Consider the following 10,419-nt stretch of genomic DNA (forward strand, 5'->3'; position numbering starts at 1 on the left):
TATATATATATTTATCATACCGTGGCACAAGTTTTTCAATACCCTCTTTGTAGGAATCTGCAGCCTGCGCTTTCAACCACAGGTTTATACCGGCATGCTGTTACGATTGCCATGGTAAGATAAAAACACTGGTGATATCTGCGTAGACAAAAGGGATTATGGGAAAAACAAAAACACGAGCGATATGTTCAGACGAGTGGGCTTTGGTTTTGTGAAGGGGAATCTTCAGCACGTCCTGGATAGGAGAGTTGTGGCATTACATCGTTAGATATTATATCTCTATAATTCTGGTGATACGGTGACCGGAAAGGAAATATCGGACAACCTTGTGCTCTGCCAGGAGTACACCCAAAGACTACGTGGAGTTCGAACTAAATTTTTTTTTAATGCCACTTTTATATTTCTTTGTGCAGTAATGTAAATAATAGTTGATAAGGTTAATCATTTAAGTTAAAGTTAAGTCAACCTATAAGTTCTCATTGTTTTATTAGTTGATATGAATTCTTTTCATTCCTTTTTCATTCTGTGTATATATATTTCTTCTTATCATTAAACTATTGTACATATAGTTCTTCTGTTCATTCTAATGCATATACACTGATTTCAGCTTGTTAATTTTACCTATTTTTTTTTTGTTATGTTTACTTAATATTTCGATAATTCAACGAAGAGTTGGAAGATAACACCCCTAGGTTTTCTGCTATCTAAATGTAAAGGTATTAGGCAGTGGTTATAATTCGATAATTATTTATATAAGGGTATATTGTGGGCATATTGTGTCGGGATTTTCATTATTTCCAAGGAAAAAATAACGTGGCGCCTAAGGAGCAATTTATTCTTTAATGTTTTGTCCTTTTTCCTCCTCCGCTGAGCATGGGCAAGTATAAACGATAAATATATAACTAAGGATAGATCACAATTTGCTGTTATAATGCATTTGGGCGACAGTATCAAAGCGTTGTCACCGAGCCATTTTTTTATCGCTGGGAAGAGTGTGGCTGTATGGTGGATGGTCAAACTCCTCCCATCCAAGAATGACCGATACGATTTTCTCGAATTTTGCCATTCATCAGTCACAAGGCTAGGGCAACCACCGCGATACTCGTCAGGAACACTGCTACGGCCATTTTTAAAATGCATGCACCATTGCCTCACTCGGCTTTCACTCATTATACCCTCCCCGTAAACATCACAAAGCTGATGATAAATTTCCAATGACCGGTTGTTTCGAGTCAACTAAATCCGAATCACTGACCGCACTTCACAAGTGGCAGGATTTTCTAATGCAGAGCACATTTAGAGCTAAGTGAGGAACGCATAGCCCTCATGCTACAACAGCTGGATGTGTACTGAATGTAGGAATGTTCGAACACCAATATACTCCCACCCATCGCCACGATAGGCCAAAACGTCTGTTACTTTCTGGACAGCCCTCGTACATTATTATAGTCCGAAAAATGCACATGTTGTGAAATACATTAAGTTCCAGGATAAAAATTCTTTTTCATTTCGTTTATATCAGAATGCATCATAACCGTAACCATGGAGCTCTTGAGAATACTCAAAGAGGATATATAAGGAGAATAAATGTGCCCATTCCATTTTGCGTTAGTGTCAACAATTCTCGTATTTATTCCATCTCCGGTACTAAATAATTCCTGACTACATTACTGCGAGTGGATGGAAGGAGGCGAAACAGTTGACATACACTCGGCTGTAATGTGGGTCTTTTCTTTGTCCCTTTGTCCTTCTGATCTGTTAACAGTCAGCTGCTTCTTGCCTTTGTCCTTTAATGGGTTCTGTCCTGGCCTCTCATGTGATGGAGCGCCATTCCACCAGGAAGGGATCTTAGATAAATTAAGAATATTGCACTTTTATTGAATAATAGAAAATAATTTTAAATAATCAATAATTAACTAGATAAAGGTTATAAATTAGATCGTTAATAATTTTAACAGCTACAGTGACCGAAGAAAGTATTTGCACAGCACATTTTAAAATTTTTTATTTTTTTTTAATTTATTAATTTAATGTGATTTACAACTGTACAAATAATAAATACAATAAGTAAATATACTGTATGTCTCATATACACTTGAAAATCTTGGGAAGGAACCACCCATTAGTGGTACTTCAAACATTAATTTAAATTAAAAGGTCCCGTGGCCATCTTCTTTTCAGACGCCTCGGAGGATTATCAGGGATTGTTAAGAATGAGAGATTAAGAATTAATGGGTTAGGATGGATAAGGAGTTTGGAATGAAAAGACGCATATCTCTTTGGCCTAAATCCGCAACGAATGGGATGTTAAGATCTTTGTGGATGAGTTTATTTGTAACGTAATAAGGATCATCAAGGATTTTGGATTGTAAGGATTGGATGCGGGAGGAATTTGATGGGTTGGTACAGCCCCAGAGCTCAATTCCATATGTTCAAATTGGTCTGATTATCGTAGTGTATAATAATTTTTTGTGTAGAATGGGAAGTTTAGAGCGTTTGTCAAGTAGGTGTTGTAGCAATCGAAATCTATGAGCAGTTTCTTGTCGTTTTAGTCTTATAAGTGGATTATAAGTAAGTCTCTTGTTAAGATGTAGTCCTAAGTATCGAATCTGTTCAACAGGGGTTAGTGGAGTATTTAGAAAGGACACTGTTCATTATTTCTAATGGATGAAAGGCTTAAGAAAGAAGGGTCATTTGGAGTGGAATTGTAATCTCTGCTTACATAAACAAATTCAAGATGGGTTGGATTAAGGATATCAAGTAGGGGATTAAAAGTTTTGAAGATGTGTTCCCCGAACATTTGAATTTTTTCTCTATCTGATCAGGTCTTATTTTCAGTAAGAAGTCGATGGTTGAAGGATTCGTATGTTTTTTAAAAATTAAACTATGAATTTATACAATAAAAACCCTATTATTCAAAAATTAAAAGTATATTTATAACAACTACAAATAAAATTCAAATGAAAAACTTCTTTCATAAAAAAAAAAAAAATCAAACTTGCAATCAATACAGAATAAAGTATTTGCACATCTATCGTTTTATTATTATTTTTTAAAACTTAATATTTTGTATAAAGTCCGTTGGCACATATTACTGTTTGTAAACGGCTCGGCATTTTAATAAAATTAAGATTTTTAATTAAATCCGTGTAAATTTGTTCCAATTCTTGCTGTAAAAGATCCTTTTGGTGGTGTCATTCGGTTATTTGGTGTTTTCAAACATTTTTATCCAAAATATGCCACAAATTTTCAATTATGTTAATGTCAGGAGACTGTAGAGGGATATGAAGTTGTTGGAGAATGTTAAATAGTAACCACTATTTAGTTTTGTTTGCTGTATGTTTCAAATCGTTATCAAGCATAAAAATTTCTAAATTCCTAATTTGCACTGGCTAGCAGGTTATGGCGCAAAAGATAGTGCATGTAAAATCCCTTCAATAGGCATGAGATTTCCTAAACCATTATAAGCCACGTATCTCCAACAACTACACTCCCAACTCCATGTTTCTAGGGAATAAGGTTTCTTTTTCGGGATCATGCTGTAAATTCCTTCAGAATTTAAAACATTTCTAATTGTTGTAGTGCTCACACAGACCCTAGAAGTCGATTCGACCATATTAGCTAGGACACCTGCATACTAACTAAAACTCCTGGATTTTTTATCGCCTCAATTTTAATTTTTCTTTTTCATTTACTTCTTTTGGACGTCCTTTGCGTCAGTTATTTGCAGTTGTGTCTCTCTCTTGAAATCTTTTAATTACGTATAAATTAATACCTAACAAATCCGCATATTTATAATATAATATAATAATATAATCCGCATATTGACAAAAGAGCAATGATAATATTAAAATTAATTTATTAAATATAAATGTATTTAATATGTTTTTTTTTTTTAAATCTTGTTATTATAATATAGTCGTATGTTTTATTTTCGTAATGCCTTAGTAATTATATCAATATTATTAACTAAAAAGGAATATATAACACATTGATTGGGAGAAGATCAGCTGTAACATTTTTCCCTTGACCAGGGCTCAGCCGATGTTTCACTTGAGTGGCGTAAAAATATTCTTAACAAGAGATAATTATTGAAAGACATTTAAAATTAAAAAAAAAAAAGAAATGAATAATAGTTATATCCCAATGTATAATGTTCGATAAGTCTGGATAAGTAGAAAATACACAGCCCTGATTCTCAGCAACTGTCTTGAGGTACTTACTACAGAAGAAAATTTGCTCCTGACCACCGCCTTCCCTGTTATTACTAAAGGGATCTTGCAGTATTTAATAACGACTGCAATACTCGTTTCTTATTAGCTTACTAGCAGTTCTATTTAGGTTCCATATTTTTTATTAGAGTAATAAAAGCCGAGGAACAATATTGTCAATTTTGATAAAAAATTGGTGTAATAAAAATTACTAATCGACCAAGAAAGAATATTTCAGTGTTAAATGGCCGTCTTAAGTAGGTGGAGGTCATTAGTACTTTAAAAAACCTTTAGTGATTTTTTGTTTGTTAAAACCATGAACTGACTGTTTTTATCTGTATCAAACTTGATCCCATTGCAAATATTTTGATAAAGATTGATTATTTACTAATAAATAAGAAAAAAAAATGTTTTAGATAATTTTCAAAACATTTAATCCGACCAAAAATTAAAATGAATTGTTGTATTTTACATTCTTATTAAAATTAAAATTAAAAAATGAAGTCTGTATTGCTACAACCCATGAAGGACCAGGGGTTTAATACTTTGTAAGAACTACTGTTACTAGACCAACTGTTGTGAAAGGAGGTGTGATTTGTTAATCACTGATTTGTTCAGAATCACGCTCGACCGCCAGATTTCTACCCAATTAAGGGTACCCAATTTAAGAGGGTGGGTGGACCCTAGGAGGGCTCCAAGAATCCACAGGAGTTGACTCACGGCTACAGTGTAATAGAAAACAATTTTCTGCCCAGTCGGATTCGAACTCGAAACCTTAGAGTTATTAGCCACGACCCTTACTCAGCGGCTACCCTCCCTAAATTCTTATTAACCTCATTTATTTGTAATCCTATTAGATAATAGGTACATTGATAGTTTCAACACAATACATAGTTTTGGTTTGGTCTCAGTCCAGGTTTGAGTCGCTGAGGAACTGTAATTTTTTTACTTTCACTTAAGCTACATATGGAGTATATAGTAAGGGAGAGTAATGCCGTAGGACGCGGGATCGTTGAAACAGACCTTATGTTTCTGATATAGTTGTTCAAAAACATCGATGTATTTTGAGTAATGTATTGTAACCAACGAGATTTTAGAACATCGATGTTTTTTTAGTTGTTGTCGGATTCTTTGATTCAAAAAGCACTTCTTACAGGTCATAGGACGCGGGATCGTTGGAACAGACCTTATCTTTCTGAAATAGTTGTTCAAAAACATTGATGTATTCTGGGTAATGTATTGTAAGCAACATTATTTTAATATTGAACATTGATATTTCAAAACATCGATGTTTTTTTATCAATGTTGCATTCTTTTTTGCAAAAACCACTTCCGACTGGCCGGAGTTTACGTCGTCGTTGGAACAGACCTTGAGTTACTGAAATGGTTGTTCAAAAACATCGATGTATTTTTGGCAAAGATTTGTATGATATGGTATTTTAATATTGAGCAAAGATATTTTAAAACATCGTTGTTTTTCTAGTCGTAATTTATCTCTATCATGTCGTTAGCGTGAAGGTTGAGGTACTTTATTATTCGACCACATTGTTGATAGGAATCTATTTCTATTATAAAATTTTGGTTTTCATTTAGTTACTTTTGAAAAAAAAATGAAAAATTGGGACAAAACAACGATGTTTAGAAAACATCGGCTTAAAAACATCGATGTTTAGAAAACATCGGCTTAAAAACATCGATGTTTAGAAAACATCGGCTTAAAAACATCGACATCGATGTCGCATCCCTAGTAGGAACGTTTTCGCTATAATCGACTGATGGGACGTGCCAATTTATAATCGATTTTTCACATTTTTTTGATTTGCCCATAAACGACGAAAATCAATGTAGAATTAAATAGTCTTGAATATCTGCTTGGTCATAGCCTCATTTAAAAAGTCTGATAGGGCTTAAATGACGATTTTAAAAAAAAATCTTTCACTAAAGTATCTTTTATTTTATTTATTTAAAAAAAATATACTCTTCTCATTGCTAGCAATGTTAAACAATAAATAAATAGAAAATATTAAATAATTTCATGAATAAATAAACGAGAAAAGAGAAAAAAAATAGAGACATTCAATTTGGAAGGAAAAACTACGACCACCCAACATTCCAGATTATATTATTATTTCGTTAAATTCTTTAAACTGTCACATTCATTTTAGGTAAAATATTTAACAAAACAGAAACTCTAAAATAGGAAATATATATAAACAAAATAAAAATTATTTGTCCATAATAACAGCTTTTAGATTTTTTTTTTAGAAAATTACAAAAATAGACAGAGGCCAGTCTATACTTAAGGTCCTTTGTAGCATGAAAGTTGCTAATTTTTTTTTGTGGTGATTAATCTATGACATGTATGTAACCTGTATTAAAAAAATATTAATAAATTTTAATAATTTTATAAGGTGAAGCACAAATTTTTAAACATAAATGATAAGTTTAAAGAAAAAAATATCAAATTTGAGAATTGTTTCACACTTTGCTATATTTTCATCGCTATAGTTACAATTTACCTACTTTTATCATTTAAATTTTTTTTTGTTCTTCTTTATTCTGTATACATGGTATGACTGAATACACTGAAAGCTAATACTAATCGCTCTTAATTTTGGCACATTGTATTATATAATTATTATGATTATATATCTATATTATATATTGTATTATATGATTATTATGATTTTAGTGTTCTTGAAAAAAAAAATGAATGCTTTTATTATAACAATCCACTTTTTATTTTGTGCAAAACTGAGAATTTAAAAAAAAAAACATAAATATTATTTTTAAAAAGTACGTCTAATGAATTTATAAAAATACATTAATATTTTTTTAATAGGGCCGAGAAACCTGTTATTGATGTGCATATTTTATATTTTAGGCGTTAATTCATACTCACAAAATTATTACATTTCATTCCTGGCTTAAATGTTTGGACTATACTTTCTATGTAACATTTATATACATACTCAGGTTTGAAATTTGGAATGTTCCTTTAAATATGGTAATTTTTTTAATAATACAACAATGAGCTTATATTTTACATATCTAATTACATATTTTAAAGAATAATAAATTTTTTTTTTTATCCCCCTGTCTATTATTTTCTTATTTTTCCTTACCCACGTTATTAATTATGTTCGCAATATATTATTATTGTTATGTTTTCTATTCACTTCTTTTGTCTAACTTATATCATATATAATTCATTAGTTATATATATTTTCTTTACATAATTTTAATTTTTAAATTATTAATAAACTAAAACATTTATATTCCTTTGCATCATATAACATAAAATTTTTATTTTTATTTTATTTCCTTTGTTATATTATTTTTACTTACTTATTCAATTACCTATATATTCATTTCATTTTTCACCTCTTTCATCACTTTAATTTTATTTAATTCTGTACAATTATTTACTTTATGTCATTCTGTTTATACTTCATTTTTCATTTTTGTATTCATTGGTTGATATCTCGTTCTGTCCTTAGCCCTGATGAAGGCTGGAAACTCTAGCCGAAACGTCGGCACTACTAAATAAATCATTTAAACTTATTTGTGTAATATTTTGACCTCACCCCCAACCATCTTCTTCTCAAATAATGCATCCATGGTCAACTATCTCTCATCATTAATAATTTTTCATTTAAATTATCAAACTAAATGTTGGGATACATTAAAAAAAATTATATATCTTCTTTAGCTGTTGCTTTAGCGTTGACAGTTCTATATCGCTTCTTCGATTTTCACGTCCGAGGCAGTAAAGAGTACCCAAGTAAAATAAAAATCTAAGTCGAAAGACCTGTCTTTCCAGTTCCCAATTTGACAAAATGAGCATGGAAAAAGAATAAACATTTATTTTTTACAAAAAAAAACATAAAAAATAAACAGAGCCGAAGTTGCCAAGACGAAGATCCAAGGTTCAGCTCGAGACAAGACAATAAAACAAACCCAACTCCTTCTATTGATTACTTGTTGCATTGCCGTGGCTTCATGCCCTTCACCTTATATATTCAGTCTATTGTTCCTTGATATTTGCTATATTTCAGCCAGAAAATACATATATTTTTGAGTATACACAGATTTAGTTATTGATAAACAATCAATCAAACAAAAAAAAAACAAATGTCGTTTGAAGATCGTTTGAAGTCAAGAAACAGTTTTTAAAAAAATAAAGAAAGAAAGAAAAAAAGTTTTCTTAACTAATGACTAAACTAAAAAAAAAATACAGAATTTAAATTGAGTTTAATCAAATATTATAACTAAATTTAATCAAATAGAAACATTACTAACAATCGTTGGGAAAATTAAGTGTAAGGATATTTATTTATCCAGACTGTCCTTTTCAGCAGATAGCCTATTTATTCCCATTTTGAATTATATATATTTATGACTAGAGTTATTAATTGCTTTTTATGCGTTTATGAGATTTGAGGAACATGAATTTAAATATTGTACATCCGATTTTTTATTAATAGCCCAACTCTTGCATTTTTCGATCGCGATCTTTTCTTTTAGATTTCGCACTATACACCATAAACCAAAACCTTACCCACTGAGCCAGCCCGTTCCTCAGGTTTATAACAGTTTTGATTTGTAATTTAATATTTATACCTTCGCTATTAAAGTTCAAATTTTCATCTACTAGCGGATGAAAATAATTAAAAGTAATTATTTAAAGATTATTTGTCAAATAAAATAATAACTCGAAGTGATACATTAAAGTACTCATTTTAACTAACTAAAAATTAGAAATTTAATTTTATATACCTAGTTAAGACAAAAATTTTATAAGCGTAGGTAAATTATACGAAATAAGTTTTAGTAATTTTAAATTATTTCGCAAAATATAGATAGTCCATTTCACGAGACGAAAGAAATCGGGTAAACAAGAACACGTGAATTGCAGGTAAGTGTTGTTCCCTCTTTGAGGAGTTTCTTACAAGCTGTTAGCATCAATCAAATGGAGTTGGTCCAAAGAAATAATGACAACCCACATTTCACGTGTTCTTGTTTACTTGATTTCTCTCGTTTCGTTGAACAAAATATATATCTTAACATATTTTCTATTAAATTACAGGTCGATATTTTTTATCAATTATTTAAATTAATCAGTATCGATTTGATTACTTATTAGTATGGTTAGAGGGGATTAAAGTCAGAGTGGTTAAGCCACATTTTTAATAATTGTCCCAACTAAAGCCCAGAAATATTATTTAGAATCTTTGCGTTGTAGAGAGAAAAAGTAAATTAGGTCGCACTCTCTAGAATTCACAATTACTTACAACACAATTCACTTATATTAAATTCACTTACACAGTCAATAAGTCATTTTGAGATGTATAAAGTAAACAAAAATAAAAATTTGCACAAATTCACTTCATAATTACTTTTCATCAAATCTTATTTTAATAAGTATTAACTTGGTTCCCAGCACAAAGTTGAGGCTTAACAATCTATCACGGAAATTTTGTAAAACAAATTTGTTACTCAAAATTAAGATTAGTGAATTGGCACCATTCTGACTTTAATCGTCTCATATAATTTTCTGAAAATCAATTTCTTTTAGAGGTCTCTGCAAAGTAGGTTCTTGACTTTACGTAATGATTATTCATTATCTGTCCAGATAGATGAAGTCATAAAAGGAATAATAATTTAAGGAAACTTATAGGAATATTTTATTTATTTTCTATTTTGGGGCACTTTCTACAAATCGTATACATACATACATGTCTTTATTTAATTAATACGAGGTCATTTAAGAGAAAAAATAATTTACGTCCTGAATTATTAAAAAAATTAAAACATTCTGATTTTTTTTAACAGGGGTTCGTTACACTGTAAACAGTAAAATAATAAAATCGCAGCTTTTTTAGTATTCATAAAATTGCTAATGGTACAATTATGTGAATAATCTATATATTTATGATATTTTTAATAAATAGATATAGTTAGTAATTAATGTAGAAGTAACGATGTTGTCAGAGAGATTTTTTTTGCATCCTCACGGAGCTTTAACCTCTCAGTTTTGAGAAAATTATGTAATTATCAATAATTAGTTAAATTTTTACTACATTAGTTAATAATTATGGATAATTTAACATGTTTGTCAATATTGAAGTGTAAATTTGGTTTTTTGACCGCAACCCTGACCATCTTCCTATATTTAAATTTTTACGGTCAACTATATATACATATA

The 10,419-nt window shown here is 30.3% G+C and overlaps 1 protein-coding gene across 4 annotated transcripts in view; it reads right to left on the reverse strand.

Annotated features, from left to right (window-relative positions):
* PCB (Pyruvate carboxylase) overlaps positions 1 to 10,419 on the reverse strand; it is a 576,937-nt gene that overhangs the window by 172,470 nt on the left and 394,048 nt on the right. The window lies entirely within an intron of this gene.

This window comes from Halyomorpha halys, unplaced genomic scaffold (genome assembly GCF_000696795.3).
Source record: "Halyomorpha halys isolate HHAL.00 unplaced genomic scaffold, Hhal_1.1 Scaffold256.1, whole genome shotgun sequence".
In the NCBI taxonomy this organism is placed as follows: Eukaryota; Metazoa; Arthropoda; class Insecta; order Hemiptera; family Pentatomidae; genus Halyomorpha; species Halyomorpha halys.